This window comes from Hirundo rustica, chromosome 3 (genome assembly GCF_015227805.2).
Source record: "Hirundo rustica isolate bHirRus1 chromosome 3, bHirRus1.pri.v3, whole genome shotgun sequence".
NCBI classification, from domain to species: domain Eukaryota; kingdom Metazoa; phylum Chordata; class Aves; order Passeriformes; family Hirundinidae; genus Hirundo; species Hirundo rustica.
Genome location: NC_053452.1, coordinates 7,474,154 through 7,488,924, shown reverse-complemented (window position 1 = coordinate 7,488,924; position 14,771 = coordinate 7,474,154).

The window sequence follows — 14,771 nt, the reverse complement described above, 5'->3', positions numbered from 1 at the left end:
TTGTGCCTTTTTCTTGTCAGATCATGGATTCCTGTGCTTGGAGATAAGTTTGAGTTAGGAAGTTTGTTACGTGGCTTGGACACTGCTGACAGTCATTTCAGAGGCAGACACAACCAGTGCATATTGGGGCAGATGTTTGCATTACATTTTATCTCTTCTGCTTTCCTAATTAAAAAACCAAACAAACAACAACAACAAAAAAACAAACAAAAAACCCAACCAAACAAAAAAACAAACAAACAAACAAAAAAACCAACAGACTTTTCCCTGCTGCCTTTCCTTGAAACCTTCTGTCTACTTTCATCTTCCATCCGGGCCTCAAGCATGTTACAGCCTCACTATTCAAATTTATAAGATTTATATTTGTTCGATAAACACTTAATCTAATTTTTCTTGTTGGCGTTCTTTCTCTGGAAAACCCGGATGGATTCACCCGGTTGGATGGAAAACCCGGACTGGATTCCTGGCAAAAACTGGAATGGATTCACCCAGTTGGAGGGAAAACCCGGACTGGATTTCTGGCAAAAACTGGAATGGATTCACCCGGTTGGAGCGAAAACCCGGACTGGATTCCGGGCAAAAACTGGAATGGATTCACCCGGTTGGAGCGAAAACCCGGACTGGATTTCTGGCAAAAACTGGAATGGATTCACCCGGTTGGAGCGAAAACCCGGACTGGATTCCTGGCAAAAACTGGAATGGATTCACCCGGTTGGAGCGAAAACCCGGACTGGACTCCTGGCAAAAACTGGAATGGATTCACCCGGTTGGAGCAAAAACCCGGACTGGATTCCTGGCAAAAACTGGAATGGATTCACCCGGTTGGAGCGAAAACCCGGACTGGATTCCTGGCAAAAACTGGAATGGATTCACCCGGTTGGAGCGAAAACCCGGACTGGATTCCTGGCAAAAACTGGAATGGATTCACCCGGTTGGAGCGAAAACCTGGACCGGATTACCCCCAGAAAACTGGAATGGAGTCGCCTGGTTGGATTCCCCTAATTTAACTTTCCAAAAAGTACCAGACAACTTCCACCTCATCTTGAGCCACATGCCTTTCTTTGGAGCCCTCAATACCTCTCAGCATTCACATGCTACTGCTCCCCTGGTAACACACCAATCCCCTCACTGCTTAAACCAGGGTCCCCCCAAATACAAGGGATGTGCCAGCCTTTCCAGCGCCAGCACTGCTGAGCTGCTGTTCTTGGGGTGCTGGAGTGAGAGGAAGGCAGCCAGCAGGCACAGCTCAGCAGGACCACACACTCCAGCTTCTACGGCAGTGGTGCTCCAGCAAGCAGCAGGTGCTGAGCTTCTGTGGGATTTGGAGCTGCAGAGCTGCCCTGCCTGTCCTGCCTGTGTAACCCAATCCTGCAAGCATTCTCAAAGCACAGTCTGCAGGCTGTAAAACACACCTGCGTGGTTATGGTGCTCTCTGGTAGCTCACAGCTCACACCTGGGACACGGTGGCAGACGCTGGTTTAGAGCTGTTGGCTGAGCTACAAAGCCCAGATATCCACTCCACCAGAAAAGTCTCCTCCAGTGTAAGCACCAAACACAAGAAGCAGAATTGCTGCCCTTTCCAGAGCATGGGAATAATAATTTTAATCAGAAAAGCATCATTTGGATTAGGAATGAAGGTTCAGTGAGTGCAGGGACAGCCAGGCAGTTTCTGGGGAGCAGCTGACGCACCCTTGTCCATGTTCTCACAGTTACAGGGGTGTGTAGATTACAGAGCTGTTACCTGGATGTCTTACACCTTCAAACTGGCTTTTCCCCTGCTTTCCCAAAAAGGTTCTGCTGTTAAGTGTGGGGGGGTACAAACTTGGGAGGTAGGTTTGTCCCTTGTAAATCAGAATGCTTGCTGTTTCTGGAGGTTTTCTCAAGGATAAGAGTGGGTCAGAAGGAAGTGACTCCTCATTTTTTTAATTACCCATCCCTCCCCTGACATTGTAACACAGTTGTTGCTTTCAAGAATATGCATGATCTGTTTTCTTCAGACTATTGGCTCATCTGGTAAAATAATTAGCTGTTAGGCGGACAGAGGGAAAGGATCACATCTGCACAAGACAGGAAGACTGGGACAGTAGAAAGGGGGGAAAAAAAAATTTCCCTGCTTGAATCACAGCTGCCCACCATGCATAGTAACAGAGCTTGCCAAGAATATTCAAATTGATTTAGGAAGAAAAGCTGAGGAAACCGTTTAACCCCAGCCTGCTTGGATCAGTGACAGTATCTCCATGGGCTGCTCTGCTCCCACTTTGGGCTGAAAGAAAGGTTTTTAAGCTGCCTGTTTCCCTAGCCAGCCTTCCTGTGTCCCCCTTCCTCTTCTGCAACAGCAAAACAAAACACAGACTCATTGCTGGGCATAAGGCTGTGAGCAGCTTTCCACACCAAGGAAATAACCAAAGGTGGGAACATTTATTTCATATAGATGGGATTAAGTTGTAATTAGATCGTTAGATGTCATTGCCTTGTACAGACAGTTAAGCATCACCTTATACTGAGTGTCCATCTGACTTTCAATATATGCAAGCACAGGGCCAACTTCAAGGGAGATGTTCATGTGCATAACAGGCAGGATGAAGCTTTAAAACCACTGGTAGTTACACTTTTACTGCCAGAAGCAACATTTTAATCTAAGTATTGGCTCCTGACAAAGGCTGTATTCTGAAGTGCTCCAACATCTTTGCTCCATCTGAGTAATTGCAACTGCCTGTCTTTAATCTATTTTCAAGAATTGTTTGGATTGGTTTGGGTTTTTTTAAAGTACAAAAGAAAATGTTTCTGTGTGTACATTCACAGCAACAGAGCTACACAGAGACATAAACTGGTGGAAGGTCCATATGTTTAGAGAATATCATATGTAATGAGAACAGCTGCATTTTTGTAAAATGTAATGGGACAGATACGCAGCAGCTGTGGGTTACTCAAGAAGCAGCTAATTTAGCAAGCTGAATTCAAGGATATTTCCCAGATCTCCCAAACAATGAATAGCAGTGTTTTTTAAGATCACCATTATGCCTTACATCCTCCTTTGACAGGAAGCAGGGGGAGGAAGCCCCTATCTGTGCTTCTGGGGCAGAAGTAAATGATTAGTGCCTAGCTATCATATGGAGTCCCAGGGGAGCAAGGGGGTCTGGACTTGAAGGAAGGAAGGAAATTGTGTAGGATAAACAAAAAAAGAGCCTCGGGAAAGCAGTTGAGATGGGCAAGACTTGGTGAAACATAGAAGAGAGAAATTAAAAAGGAAATATTGAAGGGATTGACTTGAGTTCTAACTAGTATTGAACTTTAAAACAAACACACTGACTTCAGAAACAGCATCAGAAATTTAGCAGGTTGTATTTTTATACATTTAGGTTTCCTCTAAGTCAAGATATTACTCATTTCAAATACACAAACGGAAGTTTTAAGGCTTGATTGCCCTTAGATTTCACTTTTCCAGGGATTTTACCTATCCTTCCCCCAATAAAAGAAAGAAGATACAGACAACCTGGATGGAGTCACAGCTCCATTTTGCTGTTCACTGAGGATACAGGGGTGTATCCGTCTGCTAAGGTGACCAGTTTGCCTGCAGCCACTCCACACTGTCACAGAGACCCACAGCACAGCCCACTAGACCCAGCTGCCCTCAATTCCCACTGCAGCTGGAGCCAAATCCTTCCTATTGGAGAGGGAGATACACCAGTGGACCCTCTCCAGGTTCTGTTTATTCACATATTTAAACAGATTATACACATTGCTTAAAAAAAAAAAAAAACAAAATGGGGTTACTTGAAAGTCTGAGATCTTAATTTGTGTGGGGAATGTCTCTGCAGTGACTGTGCCAATGGCAGTTTCCAGCCATCCTTCCTCAGCTGGGAGGAGGATAGGGACTCTCTAATCTGGAATAATTTGTGGGAGGATTTACACATATAAATAAAAGCAACCAGGTCTTCTCCCAAGTAAGAGATTACCTGAGTAAATAGACTTCCTAAAGGATTTTCAGATATAGTAACTCGGTAGTAGTACACTGCAAAGGACATTGTTGCATTAAGATATATTGCATTTATCTGTTTCCTGGATCTGCTATTAGAATTTCCTCTTGCTCTACTATTGAGATAACCAAAACCTCTGCCTCTGTATAAGAGAAAAATGCTTGATGTCTAAACAAATGGGATGAACTTACACAACAGAAGTATGAGGAAAATCCTTCTTCTCCGGGCCAAGCTCATCTGTCTGCTCCACTGGTGGAAATCAGGAGTAAATGCCTAAAACTCCAAAACTTGATGTGAACTCCTGGGGGTAGAGCAGAGCAGAGGCTCGTGCTTAACTGATGGAGTCATTCCCACAAGCCCAGCTTTAGAAATTCATTATAGCAACAGGCTCAAGCCAACCCTTTTGCTTAGTTACACAGAGAAGGGTTTGCTCCTGGTGAAATGAATGTTAAAACCACTGAGTGGCTTATGTAACGTAGCACTGGGCCTCCAAAGTGTTCTGTGGCAGAGGAGCGCATCTGGAGTCAGCAAAAGGCTATCTTGGGCTAAGGACTTTGCTCTTTGCCATAAAACAGCTACATGTGCAAGTCTAGGTGTAACTCTGCTTCTAGAACCACAGCTGAAGTGAGAGAACACAGCTAAAAGTTTGGGAACTACTTGAAATACATACATTTTTAAGGACACATTTTTTTCGTCTTAAAAGTTTTTGAGCAGACCCTTTATATTTAGTGGTGCACATACACCCTGCTCTCATATCAGAATGTGGTTCCCAGAGCAGCTCATTCCTTTGCACAAGGACAAAAGCCCAGCCCATCAGCAAGAGGAGCTGGAGTTTATTCAGGAGTCCATAGGAAACAGCTGTTGCTTTCAACGCAGCCTCTCCTTTATCTCCTTTATTGTTTATTCATGTCTCAGCTCATACTAGCCACTGTGAGCAGGTCAGGAATATGCACTCCAAAAAGCTCCTCAGAAGCTGATGGAACTCAGCCCAGTGCCAGTAGGACTGAGGAGCTGGGTTTTATATTATTCATTTCCCAGGTGGTGACAGAGGCAAATTCCTGACTTCATTAGTTAATAGTGCAGACAACAGCCAGGCCTCTGCCCGGGATTTTTGCAGAGGGGGGCCAACGTTCAGTGAGTAGCATGAAAGAAACCAAATGCAGCAAGCCGAAAATGGAGGGTGCCCTTGGATATTTCTCCCCTTCTCTCGGAGTTTGTTGACAATTCCTTTGTACTGCAAAGGATGTTTACTCCCCCTCTCTTCTGTAATGATGTAGTGAGTAGGACTGTGCTTACAAACCTGCAAATGTTTATCTGTGGAGACTGTGCTGTGGTGTAATGGCATGCAGAAGTGGTCCAGAGCCTAAACAGACCAGAGGTATTTTCTGCAGAGGAGCAGGGAGTGGTGACCCCAGTACATTTGCTGGAAGTTTGCTACCAGGCAGGGGGAAAGACGGCAGTAATGAGCCCCGTGTGAAGAACAGGAAAAGACAAGGCAAGGCTCCCACGTCCTCCTTCTAACTGCCTTCCTTTGTCTCTGTTTCCCAGTCAAAACGTGGGTGTAATTGTTCAGGCATAGCATGAGGCTTTAAAGACTCACAGTGGATACGGCAGAGCGGGAGGACAGCATGATGTCAGCAAGAAGTGAGTTATTCTCCTCAGCAGTGAAAGAATTAGTGAGCTAGAAATCTAGGGATGGCAGGACTTTAGTCCAAACTGGAGAGAACATTTCAGTTCACCAGATTGGCAGGAGACAGAGGGACGACCCCACGCCTCCCCTTGCAGAAAGGCTTTCCTGAGTCACAAATCCAGAGCTGTATGGGTCATTCCCACACCCTTGAAAGCTCTGCAACACCCAAAGCAGTGTCCCCACGGCGAGAGAAACAAGGGTTTGCTACTTGGAAGGGGAGAGGTGAATGCCTGCTTGTGAGCAGACCTCGTTTCATTTAACAGCAGATGACAGTGCCACTTATTTTCACAAACAGCTGCTTAACATAAGGAAGCATCGTGAATAGAGAACAGCAGATAAGGCCTAAATTATGCAGCTGTCTCAAGGATGTGGCTCCTACTCGACTTTAAAAGGCAGGCCAGATGTCTTCAGATACCGTCGGCTGCTGCGAGTCGGTGTCGCAAAACCTTTCAAGCTCAGCTAACTCAAGTCACAATGTGCACTTGATTTCCTTGGCTGAAGGGGGAACTTCCCGAGCTGTGAGCAGGATCTACGCACAGCTGAAAATACCGTGGGAATGACTCAGTTCCTTGGAGCTTGCGTGGGAGGCAAAGACAGAACTGTGGGTGGCTTCAAAGTGTTAAACAGCCTTTTAAATTCAGGCCCGGTTTCTCAGAGCAATAAGGAAACAGAGATATTCACCCAGTCTGGGTTTAGTTTAATGTCTTGGGTCAGCCTTGAGAAAATTGCTCTCTGATAGTAACAGCCACTTCCCAGGAACACAGATCCACTTGCTCCCAAGGCAGCTCAGCTCCAGATGTAATTCTGTGGCGTTTAACAGCAACCCACTTAGTCCCTTCACCCACAGCAAGGCAGCAGCAGCTGACCATTCTCTCTCAACATCTGCCTCCAAGGTGAGGCAGAGCCCCCGCAGCTCCAGGTCAGGCATTTCTCTGTCCATCTCTGCTCCCTGCATTTCCCCCCTGGGGAAATTTTGCCTGGGCTGCCTGGGACGATAACTCCTCCAACACAGGCATTCCAGGTGCCCAGTCCCTGTGATGACAGAGAGCTGCTTCAATCTTTCCAGTTCTGTATTGGCAGGGAGTTTCCTCACCCTGCAATCTATCATTTCACCTCTGGTGCCAAGGACTTTGGGATGTGGTCCTACCCACAACTGGTTTGCACATATAAGGGAAAGGGGATGCTGTGGTTAAATTACCTGGTGCATTGGAAATTCAGGCCCCAGCCAATTACCTCCCGCCAACTGTTTGCCATTCAGCCTGGTTCTCCTATAGTGCAACTGGAGTCTGGTCAGCTCTAAAGAGGATTTATTGCTTTTACTGGATCAGGCTCACCCTTCCATTTAAGTGGATTAATGTGGGTTAGCTCCACACAGCATTAGCCAAGTCAACAGAAAGTTCCCTACTACTGGCAATGTTGTTGTTTTTTCTCTGTCACGATGAATTTTAATGGTCTTTTTGTGCAAGAGCAGCTTTGCAGATTCTTAGACTCCTGCTTTCTGACTTAGATGATTTGGCATGTGAAGAATGCAATGAATATTTAAACCTGTAGTTTGGCATAGCCTCCACAGAGCAGCTGGAAACCTAGTCCTGGTCTTTTGGGGACCAGCCAGCAACGATGCAAAACCCCAAGCCTGGAGGAACAGCACGGGGAGCTTGTGAGGTTACATAAATCTTTGGTGCTCAACCAAAATCACTCTAACCCTACCATTCTTTAGATTCTTTAAATGAACCTCAGGATTCATATGGAGGAGCTGTATGCGGGTGGAGCTGTGGGTTATTTGACAGATGACACAGTCATATTTTATTCACGTGACAGTAACTGCTGGGGGCTGTTATTTACCACTGGAACCAGGGTCCGCAGTGCAGCAGACGGCGTGCGACCATGTGGCAACCATCTCTGCCTGGAAGATCTCACAATCAAACCAGAGTAGACAAAAAGATCAAAAAGGAAGGCACCCTTCTTTTGCCCTCCTTGTACACATGGGTGAACCAGGGGCTCGTACACACATTCAAGCAGCCACCAGCTCAGGGTTTACTGTAACCCCTTTGTGCCCAGCTTAGCCCACGGCGAAATCAAGGCAAATGGACTCAGCTTTATTGGCTGTAAATGGATGCCCAGTTCAGGAACCACCGCCAGAAATCCTCCATCATCCGCTGGAACACACAAGGATAGATGCTGGAATTCAGCCAAGACAACGTGGCTTTCATCTTCTACATGAAAGGGGGCTCCCTTTGACATTTCGAGGCCCACTTTTTTAGGAGCTCTTATGCAAACTTCAGCTCACGTGAGCTCGAACAACACGTTGGTGCGAGCACGACCAAAACTTTCAGGGCAAGCAAAGTTTCTGTGTGCTCTGCAACGTGGGAACAATCCCATGGGCTGGACAACTCCAACAGCATCAGTTTGCAAGCACCAGCCATAAAGGTTGGCAGTGGGAATAAATTTCTGATCTCAGCATCCCCTGAGCTGTGGTTTCAGTAGAGATACCAGCATGGAAAGATGCACATTTCTCCAGAAGTTGTTGCTGCTCTCTGTGAGGCCTTCTGGAAATCCCAGATCTAAATATTGGAGGTTCTGTGCTATTTAACTTGCGAAGCCGTCCTGTAGCCAGTGGCCTTCTTCACACACGATTATATTTAGAAGGCTCCATAGGTTGGTATGTCATTATCTGAGTGTGTTAATTGATTAAGTCTGGCCTACATACAGCCGGCTGGAGTATCCTCTTTTGGGTTGTTATTATTAGCAAGAGGCAGACATTTTAAGCCTTTTGGAGCACAGGAATCTCTCTCATCATGCAAGCAGAAGCCCAGAGAAGTCTCTTGGAATCACTGGCTTTCCAGCTACAATAATTTAGGTGGAAAAATACTCATATTGATGCACAAGAAAGTAGTAAAAAAAGGTGAAAGCAGACTTCAATCTGACAACAACAACAACAAATCATCCATCTACAGTCCTTCAATGATGCAGCCAACACTCGCCGCTGAATTAACAAATTCTGAAGCAGACCCTCTAGCAGCAAGAGTCAGACTGAAAAAACCCGGGGCATTACTTGACAGATTTCTTTGCCCTGATTGGGAAAACATGTCACTTCCCTCCTAGATATCATTGGTGTATGTTAAAACAAGTATTCCACAAGCGATGTAATAAACGGGGCTTGGTTTCTAAAGGATGTGTCTGAGCACAACTGGCTGTTTAAGTGAGAGGTGTGGTGTGAAAGCAAAACTGCTCTTGTGGGGTGGCTGTTTAGTGTCCAGCAGGGCAGGACTGCCAGCTGAGTTTATCCACAGGTGAGGCACTCGTAACAAGGGTTTTCCCACACTGTTTACCCAGTGTCTAATCAGGGATGAGCTCAGCAAGAGTACTAAGAGCCCTCTGTTTTACACAGCTGCCTATTTTTATGAAGCCCGTAGGAAATGAATGTCTAGGAGACCACAGCTTGGTTTTCCCTGGACATGTGGCTCAAGAAACATTACTGGAGCAATGGACAGGACAAGCAGAAGATTAATGGTGCAAATAGAAATCGGTACGAAACCAAGCCGAAGATGAATTTGTGTGTGTCCTTTTACTCCAAGCTGTAATTAAATTCAATGAGGCACAGAGCCTGAAGACCCACATCTTAGAGAGCCCTGGACCTACTATTTTCAATGATCTGTGGCCTGGTTTCCGGAGATGCTGTTCGTCTGTACTGCATGTTGAAGCAATTAAAATTCACCAAATGACCAAATTAGATCAAATTAAATTTAGAGTTCTCACTCAAATTAGAGGTCTCACATTAGGATCCAAACATCAACCAGTGAGTTTCTGCAGCAGAACCACCAAGCTTTTTCTATCTGGCTGAACTGCTCAACTGGCCAGGCCTTGTGTTAAGCAAAGCCGGTCTTTGTGTTGTTTGTGACTAAGACCAAAAAAATGACCCTTAAATGGATGGCAACTTAGGCTGCAAAATTTTCCTGTATTTCATCATAGGTTTTGGGGAAAATGCAGAGAACTTTGCACAAAGAAATAAAACCCAGAGAGGCATTCTGGTATTTTTCTGTGCATTAGCCAAGCTCTTAGAAAAATAGCTGCCAATAGTTAGTGTCCTAACCCTGTATTTTACTAAAGAAATATACTGTATATACTTTACTAAAGTCAGTGGGAAGTTTTCCATTGACCTCAGCGGAGCCAAGTTTTGACACCTCCCAAGCTCATGGGTTTCAGAAAAAAATTAAGACATTCAACACCTCTCAGAGCAAAGCCCATTGAGCCTAAATACAGACCTTACACCTTCCTGTCAGACACCCCGTTCATCCTAGTTAACATTCACAGCTACAGCACAGCTGCTTTGGAAAGTATCTGAGTTCTAGAAAACAAATATTATAAATCCAGCTCAATGTCAGCAATCTGACAAACAAACAAACCAGTAAATTGCTGTGTTTTCACTACCTGCCTCGTACCCTCAATCTGTTTTGGGTCTTTGACAGACAGGAGGCTGCAGAGAAACTGTACAACAATAACACACTATCATCCCAACAATAAGGAAATGATCGTAATAGGATCCATAAAAAGAGGATTAAATCTCTTGCCAGGAGAAGGATTTGGAGGAGGAGACACTGTCATTTGCAAAATATCTGCCACAGGGCCACAGCTCCTGAACACTGTCACATTCCAAGGGCAATCTGTATTTAAAAAGTGGCTGGAAAAGACCCTCAAACTGTTATTTCAGCACTAGGAAAACCACCACAGAAAAAGGTAGGAGAATTTTTATTTTAGAGAAATCAAATCTATTTCAAATAAAAATTTGTTAGGGTTAATGGATAAACTCACCTCACTGTTACATTCAACTGGGTCTCTTTTTTTTTTTAAGAGGCACATAAACTTTCCTGTTTGAGGGGATAAATCAATGACAAATTGTCTGATGTTGGGAAGAAATTTCCTCTGCTAGCAGATGATTCCAATACTGTGTTTCTTATATTCTTTCCTTTGAAGTATCTGGTACAGGCTGTGGTTAGAGGCAGGATATCAGCCTGATGAACCCCAAAGACATTTTCTTGTAGCTCAAAGTTCAGATGGTCACAAACAGCAGTTGTTCTGGTTAGAAAAAAGTATCACGCATTTGCTCTAAGTTCAAAAGCTCTCTGCTCAGCACCTGGACTTGCTGCTCTTCATGCCTCATCTTTACAACCACTTCCTTCAGGAACTGGCTGTAAAAAGTGCTCTGATGGTGACAGCTCTGAAAATGTTATGTATGTGAGTGGGTTTGAAAACACAGTCCTTTCAGAGGTGCTTCTTTGTTGCAGGACCTTTTGGTCATGAATGTTAGTACACAGGCATCCTTTCAGCCTTTTTTTTTTTAATTCTTTGATTGGAAAATTTTCAACCTTATATCAGAAATAATTGCTACCATCTGGAAACCCCACAAACTGTCAAAAATGAGTGAGAGGTGGATGAGGGAACCTCCCTGCCAATTTGTTACTTTTTAAGTCATAACTGTCTACTCCTCCTACCTATATTTCTTTTGTGAAGGTCCAAGTAAATGAAATGTCCTAGTAATTTGGCACAGGAAAAACAAACAAACAAACAAACAAAACAAACAAAAAACCCAGGTGACAAACCAATGTGCTAAGTTTAAAATCAGTGATCCTAGGGTCCCACAAAACCCTCAGCTCTCACTAGGATACTTTGCAGGAGCAGAAAGTGGCTCCCATTTCAAACAGCTCTCTTAAGACAGAACTGGGGAGTTGGTGCACTGTGTAGTATAAGAAATCCCCTTTTGTGGATGTAGACTGTCATCGCAGCCAGTGTCTCTGAGGAGGATGGGGGAAGGAGAATGAGGGAATATCCTCAGCTGGAAGGGACCCACAAGGATCACCAAACTCCAGTTCCTGGCCCTGCACAGGACACCCCAACAATCACACCATGTGCCTGAGTCTTGTCCAAGAGCTTCCTGTTCTCTCTCAGTCTTGGTGCTGTGATCACTTCCCTGAGGAGCCTGTTCTAGTGCCAAATCACCCTCTGGATGAAGAAACGTTTCTTAATACCCGAGCTAAACCTTCCCTGACACAGCTCCAGGCTGTTCCCTTGGGTCCTGTCACTGGTCACCTGAGAGAAGAGATCAGTGCCTGCCCCTGCTCTTCCCCTGCTGAGGAAGTGGTAACTGCAGCGAGGTCTCCCCTCAGACTCCTCCAGGCTGAACAAGAAGAGCATGGGAAGTTCACCTCAGAGAGCTGCCAGTCAAGGAGGTGGTTTGGATGCCAAACCTTAAGATACTGGCATCCAAACCCTTCAAGTCCCGGGAGAGAAGTCCTGGTTGCACTTTAGTGTATGGGTCTTTTGCCACTGACTTAAGTGGAATTAGGATTTTACCTCAGGGAACTGGAGAACAGTCTCCAGTTGTTTCCTACAGTTGCCGGAAGGAATCCATTTATTCAAAGTCTAGAGAAGCACAGATGCAGCAAATAGCATTGCACCGGTGATGGCTGCTAAAGTCTTGAAATTAAATGTATGTGGTATATTTGCTACCTCTCTGGCACATTGCAGCCCTTCAAATCTGTCTATAAAGATCTGCAAAGACAGGGGTAAATGTGAGGACTCTGCTCACCCTGCAGCCTGCTCCAGGCCTGTGGCATTTCTGGCCACATGTGGAAGTAAAACTATGTCTCAGCCTTGTGGCAGAAGCTGTATTTAAAGTGTGGACTTGGCACTGCTGCAAAGGCTGCCTTGCTCTTGCCAAATGGCTTGGCCACAAACCCCTCCATTTCAGACAGATGGATGAAGGAATGAATGCACAGGGTCTCCTGCTTGCCAAAATGCCCACGGTTTGCCCAGAGCCCAGTCAATGGCCCCTGAGAAACAGAGTCACTGATCACCCAGCACCTGACCCTCGAGGCCCAGCGAAGCAGAAAACTCCTCTGAGCAGAATCTCTCTGCTTCGTCCTGTTGCTATTTTGTTTGCTGTTTGGAAGCCTGCTCATTTCTGTGGCTGGCTCAACCACTTAATAAGGTCCTGGGGTTTTGCTCTAGATGAGGATGTTCACTGAGACGTATTCAGTAAGCGAAGAGAGGAATCCTGCAGCCATCCCCAGGACTTGGGGTCACTGCACAGAAAACCCCATTCATTGTTGCCAAGCCACCAGGGTCAGCCACACAACTGGAGTTTTACCTGTTTATTTAGTTATTTAAAGGGCAGCTATCACTTAGGCCTTTAGATCATGTTGGTAATTTCAGATTTCTGTTCCAAAAGGTTATGTATACACATATTCATATCCACCTTTCCAGTCTGACAGCCTGAGCCATGCTCTTGGTCTGAATGCTCCTCTTGGAGGCACTGACCATGTGGCCTTCCATGGAAAAAGCTGGACTGATGTCCAGCTTGAACATCAGGCCCCATACCCATACATTGCTGTGACAATGGGAGCTTCCTTTTAGATATCCCTCAAAAGAAAGTAAAAAAAAGAAGATTGTATTTCTTTTTGTGTTTCATATCTAGGATGAACCACATTTCCCGCATCTGCATTCAGTCCTAACTTCTATTTCCTTTTTTGTTTTAGCTGTTCAGATTTTTCTGCTCAGACTCCTGAACAAAACCAGCAGAGTACTGCTTCTTTTGGCTGCCCACACCAAAATACTCTCCGCTGTTAAACCGTGGCCAGCACTTTTGCAAAATGTGGTTGAAAGTTATACTATGTAACCTGGCTTTTATCATTGTTCTCAGGAAGTTGTAAAGAGTAAGCGCTTTTAAAGTGAAACCACTTGTGTTCAGTTGTTCTGGAATTGGGCTTTTAAAGCTGGAAATTACTCTCTGGGGCACAAGGACGAGAGTGCTTCAAACTTTAGAAGTGTCTGAGCTTTTGGTTTCTGAATGAGGTTGGAGCTAAATGGAATCTGCGTACTGGAAATCTCAGATTTGAAGACAGGGTTCATTTGGAAACATAGCCAACTTGATACTCCAAGGGTCTCACTGTATTGACAAGTTCCTATCCCTGTTCTTTTTTACAAGTGAAATGTCACATCAAGAGCTCTATCAGTTAATAAGATAACATTGGCACAACACCGAAGTGGGAAATTAGGAATGTGAAAATCAGCAAAGCACTTGCTCAAAGCAGTAAGCCTAATAGCAGTCCTGTCAGTTGCCTTAAAACTGATGTTGGCCGATTCAGTAGCTCATCGTGACATAAAGGTCAGAAAATGCAAAAAAAGGAACGCCAGTCCACGTGACATTTTCTATATCATTAATAATAATTAAGTAACCTAGATAAGAATTAAATTTAAGGCTGTGTATGACTTGGCAATCTCATCCATCCCCAGGCACGCATTAATTCTCGCTCCCCGAGGCAACGATATGCACTCCTTAACATCAGTGACTCCTTAGGTGATTACATGAATCACATTAAGTCTGAAAATCACTCTGTGCTTCCCTTGCCACCTTGGAGCAGGGAGCTGTCACAGCTCATGCAGAGGGATGGGATGTGTTGCAGCCCTCCCAAACCTTTCTCCTTGTAACCACCCAGAGCGCTTGTAATAAATACGATTCACCAAATTCGATAAATCAAAATTTTAGAATTTTATTGAGAGACAGAATGACAGTCTCTGACAGCCACAATTAAAAGGACAGCGTCGAGCCTGGGATCGGTGCTGGGTGAACACAGTAACACACTTAGCTAGTATGTTACCCCCCAAGTTCACATTTCTGGCTTGGAGCAGTCTCTTTTTATACACTGGATCGCTGAGAGAAACTCAGGACTTCGAGGTTCCTCCTTCTGAGGCAGCCTCATTAGACATTCATGTTCCAGTTCTGGGATTCTGAATAGGGCAGCTGGAGAGGACAATGCTGTTAATGGCTGGATTCAGGTGTGGCGTGAAGAAGTTAATTTCAGGAAGAGACGGATGAGATATCGATCTGACGTAATCATCTGGTTCTCCGGGCTCTCATCTCCTTTTTCCGTTGTCTTTGTTCTCCCCTTAACGATTCCCGGCAGAGGCATCCTCATGTCCCTTCTTCTGGTAATTCTAATCATGGTTTCTTCGTGTCCCTCCCATGTCTTTTCAGGCAAAAGAAATTCCTGTACCCTTCTCTGGGCCGTTTTCATCTGAGTTAACTCTTAGCATACTGGATTAGAAAC